This window comes from Canis aureus, chromosome 16 (assembly GCF_053574225.1).
Source record: "Canis aureus isolate CA01 chromosome 16, VMU_Caureus_v.1.0, whole genome shotgun sequence".
Taxonomy (NCBI): Eukaryota; Metazoa; Chordata; class Mammalia; order Carnivora; family Canidae; genus Canis; species Canis aureus.
The window spans coordinates 24,785,148-24,800,622 of NC_135626.1; positions in this window are offsets into that span (position 1 = coordinate 24,785,148).

A 15,475-nucleotide genomic window follows, 5' to 3' on the forward strand; every position below is an offset into this window, starting at 1 on the left:
GTTCCAAGGGGTAGATCTGAGATTTAGAAGGACTAATGGCAATGCTTTTGGTCAAGGTATTTGGAGGGGCTTTACAAATTTGCCAATTGAGTCTTAACAGTGCCTTTAGCATGTTCAACTAACCCTGAGGATTGAAGATGGTATGCACAATGAAAATGTTGTGGGGTGCTTGGCTGGCTCAGTCAGTAGAGCATGTGACTCTTGATCTCAGGACTCTGAGTTCAAGCCCCATGTTGGGTGTGGAGCCTACTTAAAACAAAACAAAACAAAAATGTTTTATAAAACTAGCCAAATAGCACAGACTCGTCAAAGCACCTACTGGTAAAATAGGTTCCCTAATCACTATAAATTTTAAAAGGGGTTCCCCAGGTAGAGATAATCTTTTTCCAACAGAAGAAGCATTGGCCTGTCTACAAGAGAAAGCTCTAGTCCAGCGAGAATACATACAAACCCTGACTAAAACATATTTATTCAACATACTATGAAACATAGTAAGAGGGGAAGTTGTATGAAATCCGTTTGTGCTAACAGGTTTTCCTGAATTATACTTTGGACAGGTGGGACAAGAAGTGGGCTCTGTTTGCGGCCTTATTAACTTTTCCCCACAAATACTGGTTTATGAATTCTATCATTTTGTCAGAAGACCAATGGTTCAATGCACATACAGTGGCAAGTAGTGGGAATTTAAGAATTTCTGGTAGGTCCAGATTGTTATTTAGTCCAAACCAGAGTTCTCTTTTATTGAACCAAAGGTTATTAAATTTTCAATTAAATTTTTCCCTCTCTGGGACAATTGTTGGGTATCTCTTGTCAGCTTTTCCAAATTATCATTTGAGAGAACATCCCTTTGAACCATGACCAGGGATTGCCTATTGGCTTCCTTGAGAGCAGCATTTTCAGTGGAAATATTAGCAAGGTACATTATTTTGGCCCCCAAGAAGTTATATCTGGAATGCCCAGGAACCTTCATAATAGCTGGAGCAGCCAGCAAAATGATGGCATCTAATAAAATTTTCTGGACATAGGAGCCATTTTTTAAATTCTATTCCCATTGGAGGTAAGGATATCTTGCTTCCATAATATTCACAAGTCAGGAGCTACCCTAAAGGTATATCGATGATCAGTATAAATGTTGGCTGATCATTTTTACCCTTGGCTAAGGTAGAAGCTTGAGTAAGGGTAGATAAATCGGCCTATTGAGTGGAAGTAGCGAAGTAGTCCCTGCCTCAGTGACTTCAAAAGGAGTTACAATAGCAGACTCAGCACGAAATGCACCATTTTCATCCTTTAAATAAGAACCATCAGTATACTATGAATAATCTGCATTTGTTAGAGTTTTCTGTAAATTTCCATGGGGGGCCAAAAGGTGCTCTGTGAATGTTTAGAAGTTGTGAGGGTTTCTTCTGGGTCCAAATGTAGTCCTCGTTCCCAGATCAGACACCCTAAGTACTGAACCTGAATTTGAGCCAACTGCATATTTTTTTTTGGAGACTTTATGTCCCTTTAAGGTAAAAAGTTTTACCAGGTGGATGCTGTCTTGTGAAGAGGATTGAGGAGTGGAACAGAGAAACAAAATCAGCTACTCCTGCAATCAATGAAAGGCTGGAGAAACCCTTCTATCATCCAAATCAGCTTTTATGATGTGTGAAAAGTAAAAAGGATTCTGTAAAAACCTGGGTCTTTACTGTCCAGGTGCATTTCCATTCTTCCCAAGTGAAAGCAGGAAGATATTGGCTCTCCTTATCAACTGGCATACTAAAAATGCACTGCACACATCAATCACAGTAAAAAAGTCTGTTTTCCATGGGAATGGATGTGAATAGCACGTGGGGTTTGGGAACCACAGGGTGCCAGGAGATAGCAATGTTATTTATTACTCAGAGGTCCTGAGCAAACCTCCATCCTTAGCCACTGGGTTTTCTCACAGGTGAAATAAGGGGTGAAGAGGGTAATGAGGCCTTGAGACTTGTAACCTTCTATTATGGGCTTGATGCCTTAAAGGACTTTGTTATTTACCGGATATTGATTAATTCTGGAGAAAGGTTTAGAGGACTCTATTTGAATCTTGATGGGAGGTGCACTGTGGATTCTGCCAATATCAGTTGAAGTTTTGAGCCTGGGTGGCTCAGCAGTTGAGCGTCTGCCTCCTGCTTAGGGTGTGATCCCAGGGTCTCAGGATGGAGTCCCACGTTGGGCTTCCTGCATGGAGCCTGCTTCTCCCTCTGCCTGTGTCTCTGCTTCTCTCTGTGTGTATCTCTCATGAATAAAATCTTAAAAAATAAAATAAAATTCTCTTGGTTGGCTATTTTGATTACTACTATCAATCTAGAATTAGTCCCTACTTTTAGGAGAAATTCTGGCGTGATACTTTTCTAAGAGTATCAGCCCAATAAATGAATGGAGCAGAAGAACTATGGAGAAAAGGGTGTGGTGTCTCTCAAAGGGCCTAGAGAAAAGGGAATAGATTCCAAGGCAAAAACCTGTTGAAGTTTATTAGAGAACTCCATTCCGGGATCCCTGGGTGGCGCAGTGGTTTAGCGCCTGCCTTTGGCCCAGGGTGCGATCCTGGAGGCCTGGGATCAAATCCCATGTCGGGCTCCTGGTGCATGGAGCCTGCTTCTATCTCTGCCTCTCTCTCTCTCTCTCTCTCTCTGTGTGTGACTATCATAAATAAATAAACATTAAAAAAAAAAAAGAGAGAACCCCATTCCTTGAAATGTTTTAGTAATTCAAGCCTTCACGTTTACCTCCACAGCATATGGAGGTAGGCAAAGCGGCAAATTCCTTGTGGAAAGAAAACTTGACTTTTGCTTACTGCCAAGTGGTTGTTTTTAAATGTTTGGGGTTTTGGTATAATTAAGGCAGACTACATAAAAAATTATATCATTTGGCGGGATGTCTGGGGGGCTCAGTCAGTTAAGCGTCTGCCTTCAGCTCAGGTCATGATCTCAGGTCCTGGGATAGAGTCCTGCATCATAGGGCTCCCTGCTCAGTGGAGAGTCTGCTTCTCCCTCTGCATCTCCCTCCAGCTCATGCTCTCTCTCTTGCACTCATTCTCTCAAATAAGTAAATGAAATCTTTAAAAACAAGATTATTTCATTTGGCAAAGATTTCTTTATTAAAAACTAAGGTTTGGTCCTCTTTCAAAAGTAACTATGTGCCAAATCCCTACTTCCTCTCCAGCCAAAATTTCAAGTCACATTTCATTCTGGCCTTCCCTGGGTTATCACACTGTTCTCTTCCAAAGAGCTCACAGGGAATCTGTAAAAATGCTACCATAAAATGTCATGGAGGAAATTACACAACAAATAGAAAACCTTCAAGGAATGCTAATGCTTAGGTACTAAAAATTCCAATTAATTCATCTAAACATTAAAAAAAAAAATCCTAATTAAAATGAACTCATAAAAAGTCTGTGGCTAGATAGGATCTCCATTGAATGGACCCTGGTGTTTTCCAAGCAGGATGTGATGTGATAAATCTAGTTATTCTTTAGGCGTTGAGTTTAGAAGTGGTGTGGCTAAAGCTCAGAGACACAGCCTATGACAGAAGTGGATGGAGGCCAGGAAGAGACATAGCCCTGGCACAGTCCTGGAAGCACTGTGGCTTAAGACAACTGGGGGAGGGGAGGGGCGAGGAATCCCACACGCAGGAGGAATGTGAGGCCCAAGAGGTTCAGTGACTCACCTTGAAGTCACCTGGTTTTCAGTGGCAGAGCCAGCCTTCCAACTCAGGTCCATCTGGTGTCAAGTCTCCCTTCCGGCCTCCGCAGGCTGGACAGTCAGATACTCGCTCTGCCAAGCATAACTGACAAAAGCAGCAGCCACGTGCAACCTCCAGATGTGTTTCCCAGCCCTCCAGGAACTAGCTGATAATCATTTCAGCTTCAAACAGAAAAAGGAAAAAAATTAAAATGTCATCAGAGCTGTTAGGTTCCTGTCTCTGAACTAACACCAGCATTACCATAAAAGTTTGGCTATATTAACCTTCTGCATAAAGGTTAAATCCTAAAGTCAGGAGCAGCTGGGTGGCTCATTGGTTGAGCTTCTGCCTTCAGCTCAGGTCGTGACCCTGGGGTCCTGGGATCGGGTTCTGCCGTTGGGCTCCCCAAGGGAAGACTGCTTCTCTCTCTGCCCATGTCTCTGTCTCTCTGTCTCTCATGAATAAATAAGTAAAATCTTTAAAAAAGAATCCTAAAGTCAGCAGGAAAAAAAAAGTCAGAAATGACCTGGAAAAACAGCCTTTGAACACTGCATAGCTTGGAGAGATGGCTACACGTTTATGAGGCAGGGAAGCAGAGACCAGGGCTCAGCAGAATCTCTCACCTTCCCTCCCAGGCTGTCCCCATGCTGGCTCAGGACACAGTAGGGAGCCGCATCAGCCTGTGCCTTTTTTTTTTTTTTTTAAGATTTTTATTTATTTATTCATGAGAGACAGAGAGAGAGAAAGAGAGAGAGACAGGCAGAGGGAGAAGCAGGCTCCATGCAGGGAGCCCAAGGAGGGACTCGATCCTGGGACTCCAGGATCAGGCCCTGGGCTGCAGGAGACGCTAAACTGCTGAGCCACCAGAGCTGCCCTAGCCTGCGTCTTTTGAAATTCATTCTGCTCTGACTCTCCTTCCCTCTCTCCCATTTCTTATTTCACTTTAGTTTCAGAGCCCTCAGCTAAATCTGTCCGTAACTCCTCATAGCCCCAGCTGGTAGCAGAGGTGCACACTGAGGGCTACAGCCACACATTTCCTTGAGCCCCAAGACCCCTGCCCCGGGAGTGCTGCAGTCCCCACTCTGCTCCTCCAGGGTGACACTCAGACATTTCCCAAATGCTTGTGAACTGGGTCATGTCACAGGGCACTGGAGCACGAGTGGTTTCATCTGGTCAACAGCTGTGGCTGCTCTTCTAGTTAGAGAATGTCCTGGAAGAGAAGCTGCAGCATGACATCCTTGGGATTTGGGGGCCATCCCAGGGCTGAGAGACTAGAGCTCCTCAGTGCACAGTGGTCTGAATTTGCTCCTGCATCCCCTTACCTGGCCTCAAGGAACTGGCTCTGGCCCCCTCAACACTCTACAGGCCTCTCTTGGTCTTCCTACCCCTAATCATCTGTTTTTCCCTTTTGACACTTTCTGAGGAGCTCAGGATCTGGCCATTCCGAGGAGTCTTTTTATTATTATTATTATTATTATTATTATTATTATTAAATTAGCCAACATATAGTATATCATTAGTTTCAGATGTAGTGTTTAATAATTTATCAGTCGTATATAAACCCAGTGCTCATCATATCACATGCCCTCCTTAATGCCCATCACCTAATTATCCCCACTTCCCTCCAGCAACCCACAGTTTGTTTTCCAGTCTCTCATGGTTTGTCTCCCTCTCTGATTTCTTCCCATTCAGTTTTCCCTCCCTTCTCCTATGATCTCTGTCCTATTTCTTTTTTTTTTTAAAGAGTTTATTTATTTATTCATGACAGAGAGAGAGAGAGAGAGAGAGAGAGAGAGAGAAGCAGGCTCCATGCAGGGAGCCCAATGTAAGACTCGATCCCTGGTCTCCAGGATCACGCCCTGGGCTGAAGGCGGCGCTAAACCGCTGGGCCACTGGGGCTGCCCTGTCCTATTTCTTATATCCCACATATGAGTGAAACCATACAATAATTGTCTTTCTCCGAATGACTTATTTCACTGAACACAATACCTCCAGTTCCACTCATGTTAATGTAAATGGTAAGTATTCATTCTTTCTGATGGTTGATACAATATTCATTATACAATATTCACTATATATATCACTTCTTCTTTATTCATTCATCTGTCAGTGGACATCTTGGCTCCTTCCACAGTTTGGCTACCAGAGTCTTGTAATCCCACTTGTGGTTGTGCCTGGACTGACCTGGAGCCTCCATTGCTGTGGGTTCCCCTGGGCAGGGTGGCAAAGACTGCTTGGTGGCCAGCAGGGTGACTCCTTCCAACCTGGAGTCCCAAGCCTCCTAGTGAATGCTTACAAGGGCAGATGGGCCCAGCCCTCTCATTGTTTCCTATGTAGGAGTAAAAGATAGATGATACCTACCTAGCCCTGTGAAGGCCCAGTGGATCCCACTGCCTGCCCTCCTGCATTCATGGGGCCTACTTCCTTCAATTTGGAATTTACCTGGGGGCCCTGACCATCTTTAGCTGCCCAGTGCCTATCTGGAGACAGAGGCTGCCAAGTGGGAGACTGCAGGTGAGAAACACCAACAAAGCCCATTACAACCAGAAGCCAGAGGCAAGGAACAGAAGAGGAAAGTAAGCCATGGAGAAAGTAGAAGAAAAGAGAAGTGGGAAAGAGTGAAAGTGACAAAACTGTGCCCAAGATTGGAGAAAAACAAGCAGAATTGTCTCAACAAGACCTGACGGGGTAAGGTTACATGGGAGTCTCACCGTGTGTACACAGGACCCACTTTCTATTTCCAGGCCCCCTGTCAAGAATATGGTCCCCCTGAAGGGAGATCACATGGCTGAAAATGGGCAGTGGTGGTTAGGAAGTGGTAGGGAAATAATTCAGCCCCCTCCCTAACTCTAGCCCGGAATGGGAGCTTTTCACTGATATAGGGACTAGAGCTGGCTTCCTCTCCTGGTTGGGCACCCCCCCCCTGAAAGAGTTGGGGGAGGAGGTTACCTGCCTTTTGAGGGATGCAAATAACCTGCCCCACAGGCTCATTGAGGAGATGAAAGCCAGGAGATCCAGGCTCCCTCAGTGTCCCCACTAAATTGATCACTCTACTTAGATCCCCACCTACTCCATCCCCCATCGGCTAATCCCCTACTGGGCTATGGCTCCCAGGGATGCCCAATGACCTGCCTCTTTCACAGACTATGTGTAGGTAAGACCTGTACAACTCATTTACAAGTGGTTCAAAACAATAGTAATAATAACTGTGTGTGTGTGTGTGTGTGTGTGTGTGTGTACTCAAGACAGAAACAGAGAGGGAGGGGGAAAATGAAAGCAGAGAATAGTAGCAACTTGGCAAAATATTAACAAGAGCTGAATATGAATGATGGGTTTCCTGAAGTTCTTTGTACCACCTCCTCCAGTAAGTTTCAAAGTATTTTGAAGTAAGAAGTTTAAAAATTAGCATAGCTTTTAAAAAGAGCCCTCTCCTGCATCAGGGTCTCTTCTGGACTTTTCCTATCATACAAACAGGCTGGAGCCACATTGCCCATAGGCATCTACTGATGGCACTCTACCATCCACCTCCACCTAATCCCTCTGCTACTCTGCAAAGGAACACTTGCAGACACAGCTGATATCTGCACTTCTTCCTCCCAGTCAGATCCAAACACTTCTGATTCTCCTGGCACTTACTTACAAATGACCACTCTCTCAAATCACATTTTCCACTTATGGGGACTGGAAGGGGCAGCTGTGACCTGAGAAACAGTCTCACTGCCTCAATAACTGGCTTCCTGGGAACAGCAAACCCCAGAACAGTGTCCAAAAAACGTACACAAGGCTGCCAGGACCTTCAGAGCATGTTTGGAGGTTCTGCCTCAGTGGCATGATGCTATGACAAAGGGGTTAGTGGAGAGATGACCTAGACTGAGGTTCTGCATGCCCATAGGAGGAGGATAAATTCCGGGCTGTGTGTTTAGTGGTTTTTCCCACAGGTTTGACTGAAATGAGGTTTTCCCAATGTTTCAGGTCCTACCTAGTGCTGTCCTTCCCCTGTCTCACTGTGGCTTGGGGCAATTCTCAGGCCCTCTCTGGGCCAATTGCTCTTCTCTGATTGTAACATTTGCTAGAAAAGGTGGCTTCCAAGGCAGGGATCCAGCATCCTCGCGGAGCTGCTTCTCCCCGCATTTGCATAATACCATAAGTCCAGGCATTGGCTAATGCAGATTGGTGGTGCTGGGTCATGTGACACCTGCCTCCCTGCGCTGGGACAAGGACACCCTGCCTCTCATCCCAACTCAGGCTCAGGGTCCACCCCGAAAATTCCATCCCGTTCCTTCCCTGAGAAGATCTGGTTAAGAGTTGAGGACCATTGACCATACCCGGATTTACCTGCTCGCTTTGGAGGCGCTGTCCAGCCCGCGGTGCTGAACCGTGCTGGGCCCTGACGCCAGAGAATAGAGAATAGTCCCTGCCTCCAGCCACTATTCCCAACCCAGCAGACTCCAGGCCTTGTTCACACTGGCCTAATAATCCACAAGGATGCTTGTCTGCCTCATCAGGTGTAAAAGGAATCGCCTTGGAGGTCCAAGCTCCCCAGGGGCGGCCAAGGGAGGGCCAATGTTTTCCAGAGGCCACTCAGCATGGGAAAGTGGACAGTACTCAATTTCTGTGCTCCATCTGGAATGAGTGTAGGTATTCACAAACCATGAGCATCTCCACTGCCCTCTCCCAACTTGTCCTACAAGTCGTATGGGGAGACTGGATCCAGGGGAGTGTCCACTCACTTTCCAGGAACTCGATTCTTCCCACCTAACCCAGTAGGCCCTGCAACCTCAAGACAATAGGTGAGATAATCCCTGGAATTCCTCCTGTACACATTCCCTGCTGTGAAGAAGCTCTCCCTCCATGCTGGATGACCCCTCAATGTTTGTGGATGCCCACAATTCCTCCCCTCCACCCAATGTTCAGGCAGGCAGGGGAGACCAGCTGTTCCCAGTGAAGGGTTCTGCAACTTAGAGTCTAGAAACTTGTCCCTCAGAGGAGTAAATGGCACAGTCGCTCAGCATAACCATAATGGCAGTAATGCTGGGCAGCATGAAGAAGCTGGATACAGCTCCTACAGCAGAAACTAGTCCAGAATAAAGGGCTGATAGGACTCCAAAAGAAGCAGCCAAATGGCTGCACTGGTGCCCATGACCAACCCCACATATACCCTGGTTTGCCCCAGGATCCCATGGACAACCACCATGGCAGCCATACCTTCTTAGTGTCAGTTGAGCCTCAGTTTAGGCTAGAAGATAGATGAGGCACCAATTAAGTCAAAAGGTTTTGAGAGAGCACTCCAGAGGAGCTGAGCATGCAGTCAGGACTCATCTGGCGGAAGCAAATGTCATGTCCTGCTCTTCAGAGACTCATGAAAAGACCCAGGTCTAGTGCCTACAAACACCAGCAGCTCCAGTTTGAGGCTTTCCAGAGTATAGATGGCATTCTGGCTGGACATAGCTTGCATGGCCCCAGTGGATCATGTACTAGTGCAGGGATGAATTCCCATCATAGGGAAGGGCAGGCAGTGGCCTCAGGATTGTTGAACTGTCCGAGAATGAAGATTCTTAAAATTGATTATTGTGCTGCAGAGCAAATCACGTGCTTAACTCTTGAAACCTGCCCCTCTCTTTATCCAGTGCTTGCTGGTACACCCTGGAGGAGTGTCTAAAGATGGGCAGTGCTGCTCAGCCCACTGAAGGCACACACTTCAGCCACTGAAGGCACACACCAGTGTGGGATGGAGTGGACAGTCAACCAGGAGATGAGAAGATCCAATACCACCCCCCAACACATGGGCTTCATATTGTGGCCTCTGTGGCAATGGATAATAACTAATGTCACCCTGAGCATCATAATGACCCCAAGAGGCAGACAAAGTGGATATGAGCAAACCCATTAGGCAGATGGGAAGGCAAAGGGGCAAGAGAAGGCATGGGATAGTCACTAAAGCCCCAGAGAAAGCCTAAAGCCCAACTTCCAGCATTCAGCCCACCATAACACCCTCCTTCCTGTCCTCTGCTTTCCACTTCATCCATCAAGGAGTCGACGCTTGGGCAGCCTGGGTGGCTCAGCAGTTTAGCCCGGCCTTTGGCCCAGGGCATGATCCTGAAGACCCGGGATCAAGTCCCACGTCGGGCTCCCTATATGGAGCCTGCTCCTCCCTCTGCCTGTGTCTCTGCCTCTTTCTCTCTCTCTCTCTGTTTCTCATGAATAAATAAATAAAATCTTAAAAAAAAAAAAAAGGAGTTGATGCTAATGGAGGTCCTCTGTGGTCAGATCCTAACAGCTCTGGTTACCAGGGTAATTAACAAGCACCATTCCTGGGGGGACAGGAGGAGGGCCCCTGTGGCCTGAGGACCAATGTGCTACCCCTTGACTGGGCCCACAGCCAAAGCAAGGACTCAAACAGCATCCAGAGAAGAAAGGATGCTGGTGGGCAGACCCTAGGGAAGTGGGAGGTGGCAGGAGGCTGCAGGAAGCACAGTTGTCTTCCGGTTTTGATTGCCTCCCCCACACATGCTAGGCTTTCAGGCCTCCTGAACCAGAAGTGCTGCCTCAGCTTCTCCTTGCATCAGTTAAGCCACAGCTGTGCCACACTGTTGTTGGGAAAGAATGTGAATCCAAACACGTCCAGTGGGCCTGACAGGATGAAGCAGAGGGGTCACTGAAGGAGATCACCAGCAGAAAGTTTCCTAAATCCAAGCGTTACAAGGCTCCTGCCAAGTTGCATGGGCATCCCTACGAACTAGAAGAATTTCACAATCTGGATTACCTGGGGTAAGGATGGGAACTGGGCAGTATGCAGAGCGCTAACACCCCACACACACACATGCCCCAGGTGGTCCCTCTCCCCTCTGCTGCCCACCCTGTGAGCCTGGAATGCGCAGAATTGGAGGGTAAGGTTGAGGGAAAATCTTCCAGGAGATTAAAGAAAGGAGAGTTATTACAGAATAGGTATTTTTTAAGATAAGAAACTTAGATGATTAACCTCATATTTATAGAAGTTCTAGGAAGAGAAAATGTTGGAAAGGAAATTATTAGAATTTTTCCAGCCCCCCAAATGGAAGAGCAGGAGTTGAAAGGTTGAAGGGACTCATACCACATAGCCACACAAATGGATTTAAAAATACCACACAAGGCACTGCCCCAGTATTTTTAACAATGCCTCTGGATAAAGAGAAGGTCCTAAAACTTTCTGCAAGAAAAATTTGTGAAGTTGTTGGTTAGGATTACTGATTTTATAGAGAAAGAAATAGGTTGGGAGTTGCATGACCCTGGATAATGGATGGAGCTCAACCACATCTTTGAGTTACAGGAGAGAGCTGAAGCCCAGGCAGCACAGTGGCTCTCCCAAGTAGGCCTGCAGGGGAAGAGCAGAAGCTGTTCCCAGTGCTCCTCCTGTGCTGTCCCCTTGCCTTCTCAGTGGGATCCCCAACCGCTACCAGACCCTCTCCTCTGTATCCTCTGACAGACAGTGATTCCAGGAAGTGTCTGCAGGGAACTCTGAATCCCCCCCATATTTTGGGTTGAGATAAAACCCAACACACACACACACACACACACAAACCCAACACAAAATAAGGCTTAATCAACAGATCAACAGCCTGGACTCCCAATCCAGCTCTCCACAATGGAGAGCAAAGACAGGAAAAGTTCTCTTCTTGTCATGCCTGAAAAACCTATTGCTCTGCTCCCTTCCCCCTCACCACCACTTTACAATTCCTCCCTGGGGCACTGAGGGAACCCTGGGAGAGTGAACAAAGCAGAGAGAAGGCTAGAGATGGTCACTGGCGTATGACAGGGCCTCCTTGGCAGGGTGAGCAAAGGAACATTTTGCCTCTACATACTTTGGAATAGCAACAGACATGAGAAGTACAAAAAGTCCCTACAACACAGATGGCACACAGTCTCCTCCAGCCCCACCTCCCAAGGTCCCACGCTCATGAGCCCAAGCTCACACCAGCTGGAGGCTGGGACCAGAACTTCTGTGGCCTTTCTGAGGGTGTTTATGCACATTCCCGTGGGCCCTTGAGGTTCCCAGTGTCCGCTAAGGAAGAAAAAACATAGCCCCTGACATTGATAACTGATTTGGCATTCACAGTTAGACGTCAGCATTGCTAGGAACTGGTCCAACAATTACAACCAAGTCATTTTCTTCTCTTGTTAGACATAAGCAATCAACAATAGCAACCTCAGATAAGGTTACTCCGAGACCATGATAAAATGAGACAAAATAAGGCTACTTCATAATTTCTAAACACAGACAGAAATAAAGTCACTGTGCTGACACCCATCAAATACCAAACATACCACTCTAGTGGCTACAATGAGTGACTGACATATTTTTTAGCAGCTTTACTGACATAGAATTCAATTACTATATAATTCACCCACTTAAAGTGTAAATTCAGGGCACCTGGCTAGTTCAGTTGGTAGAGTATGCAACTCTTGATCTTAGGGTCATTTGAGTCTAAGCCCCATGCTAGGCATAAAACTTCCATTAAAAAAATTTTTTAGGGGCAGCCCAGGTGGCTCAGCGGTTTAGCGCCGCCTTCAGCCCAGGGCGTGATCCTGGAGACCCAGGTTCAGCCCAGGGCGTGATCCTGGAGACCCAGGATCAAGTCCCACGTCAGGTTCCCTGCATGGAGCCTGCTTCTCCCTCTGCCTGTGTCTCTGCCTCTCTCTCTGTCTTTCTTTGTCTCTCTCGTGAATAAATAAATAAAATCTTTAAAAAAATTTTTTTTAAGTGTACAAGTCAGTGGTTTTAATTATATTCATAGAGTTGTGCAACCACTGCTGTGGCAGATTTAGAACAATTCCCTTACCCCAAAAAGAAACCCTACACCCCTTCATCATCAACTCCAAATCCTCCCATCCACTAGGCAACCACTGATCTTTTTGTCTCTATAGATTTGCCCATTCTGGACATCTCATATAAATGGAATAATATAGTATATGGTCCTTTGTGACTGTCTTCTTTAACTTAGCATTATGTTTTCAAGTTTTATGCATGTTGTAGCAATGCATCAGTAATTCACTCCTGTGATGGCTAATTTCATATGTCAACTTGACTGGGATGGATACACACACACACACACACACACGTATCTGTATGTGTGCATATATGCTTTATCGGTTTCATGGCAGTGTGTGCCAAGAAGCTTAACCTTCATGCCTTTAATTCCAATAATTCTCTCTCTTTTTTTAAGATTTTTTTTTATTTAGTCATTTGAGAGAGACAAAGAGAGCACAAGCAAGGGGAGAGGCAGAGGGAGAGGGAGAAGCAAGCTCCCAGCTGAGCAGGGAGCCCAATTCAGGGCTTGATCCCAGGACCTGGAGATCATGACCTGAGCTAGAGATAAATGGTTAACCATCTAAGCCCTCTAGGGGCCCCCCAATAGTTCTACTTCTAAGAATGAACTAATTCCACTGTTAAATGAAATAACCAAATTGAAAGATTTTATTTAGCATCATGCTCATAGCAATATTATTTTAAAAACAAAAAAAAAATCAGAAACAATCCAAATATCTAATAGCAAAAGAATGCCTCAATCACAGTACACTCATTAGGCATGTGGGGTGTTCAGAAAAAATTCTGAAGGAAAATATGGCAAAAGCATCAGGGGGGTGAGATTATAAGTGGTTTTTAATTTCACATACAAATGCCAACATACTGGGTCTTATGTAATACATTAACATTTTCCCATTCTGTTTTTTTTTTTTTTTTAAGATTTTTATATATTTATTTGTCAGAGAGAGCGATAGAGAGCACAAGCAGTGGGAGTGGCAGGCAGAGAGAGAGAGAAGCAGCCTCCCCACTGAGCAAGAAGCCCAATGCAGGGCTCCAAGGCAGATGAAGCTGAAGGCAGATGCTTAATTGACTGAGCCACCCAGGACACTCTGCATTTTCTTGTTTTGACTTTTTTTTTTTTTTTAAAGATTTTATTTATTTATTCATGAGAGACACAGAGAGAGAGGCAGAGACACAGGCAGAGGGAGAAGCAGGCTCCATGCAGGGAGACCGACGTAGGACTTGATCCTGGGACTCCAGAATCATGCCCCGGGCCAAAGGCAGGCACTAAACTGCTGAGCCACCCAAGGATCCCTCATTTTGACTTTAAAACAAGATGCAGAAAATACAAAAGCACAAGTTATAAGTCCTCACACAAGGAGCTGGAACCCTCATAATACTGATGGTGGGAATGTAAAATGGTACAAACACTATGGAAGAGTCCAATGGCTTCTTTTTTTTTTTTAAGATTTTATTTATTTATTCATGAGCGACACAGAGAGAGAGAGAGAGAGAGAGAGAGAGAGAGAGGCAGAGACACGGCAGAGGGAGAAGCAGGCTCCATGCAGGGAGCCCGGCGTGGGACTTGATCCTGGGACTCCAGAATCATGACCCGGGCCAAAGGCAGGCACTAAACTGCTGAGCCACACAAGCGTCCCCCAATGGCTTCTTAAACTGTTAAACATATCCCTACCAGATGATCCAGCCACTAAAGTAATTTAAAACTATTTTCTATGAAGGTTATATTATGCTTCTTCATAAAGCTTATAACCTATACTCACCACAAATAGCAAAAGGGATTTAAAAAAAATTTTTTTTATCAAGTACACTCCACACCCAATTTGGGCTTGAACTCATGATCCTGAGATCAAGACTTGAGGTGAGATCAAGAGTTGAAGGTGGAGGCTGGGTGGCTCAGTAGGTTAAGAGTGTGTGTCTTTGGTTGGGTCATGGTGCCTGGATCCTGAGCAGGGAGTCTGCTTTTACCTCTTTCTCCTTCCCTCCTCCTGCTCCTCCTGCCGGTCTTCTCTCTTGCAGGTGTGCTCTCTCTCTCAAATAAATAGATAAAATCTTAAAAAAAAAAAAAAAAAAGAGTCAAAGGCTTAACCAACTGAGCCAACCAGGCGTCCCTCAAGAGGTTGTGTTTTTTTTTTTGTTTGCTTGTTTTTTAAGATATTATTTATTTATTCATGAGAGACACAGAAAGAGAGGCAGAGAGACATAGGCAGAGGGCGAAGCAGGCTCCCTTCTGGGAGGCTCATGCCAGGAGCCTCATGCAGGGCTCCTTCCCAGGACCCCATGATCACTACCTGAGCCAAAGGCAGATGCTCAGCCACTGAGCCACCCAGGTGCCCCTAGAAGGTATTTTATTTTAAAGATTTATTTATTCATGAGAGACAGAGAGAGAGAGAGAGAGAGAGAGACAGGCAGAGGGAGAAACAGGCTCCATGCAGGGAGGCCAATGTGGAACTGGCTCTGAAACTCCAAGATCACGCCCTGGCTGAAGGCAGGTGCTAAACCGCTGAGCCACCCAGGGATCTCTCAAAAGGTATTTTAAAAAGACAAAAACACCTCCAACTGGTCCTAAGCCTGGAGAAATGGCTGCACTTTGAGAGGTAGCAGGAGCTGAGACCCCCCGCCCCGAGGCCCCCCCCTCTCCTCCGGCCTCAGGTTCAGTTCTGGAATGGAAGAGAATGAACTGCCTGCATCTTTGAAATTATTTTATTTTTTGCTTGCCAATCCTCAGTTGAATTATCCATGATATGACTCTGCCACATGAGAAAATGCCCCACCAGAGCTCCTGGCCCCACTCATCCACCGTAGAGGCCAGGCAGCCCGCAGGGGGAGGGGGACGGAAGCTGGGCCAAGAGCCACCCCCACCCCTACCCCTGCCCCCAAACTCCCCGATTCTGCTGAAAGCCGAGGCCTGCACTTCAGGGCTTTAGGTTTGGATTATTTGTATCAACACAGCTAGGAATTTTCCAGAGCCCC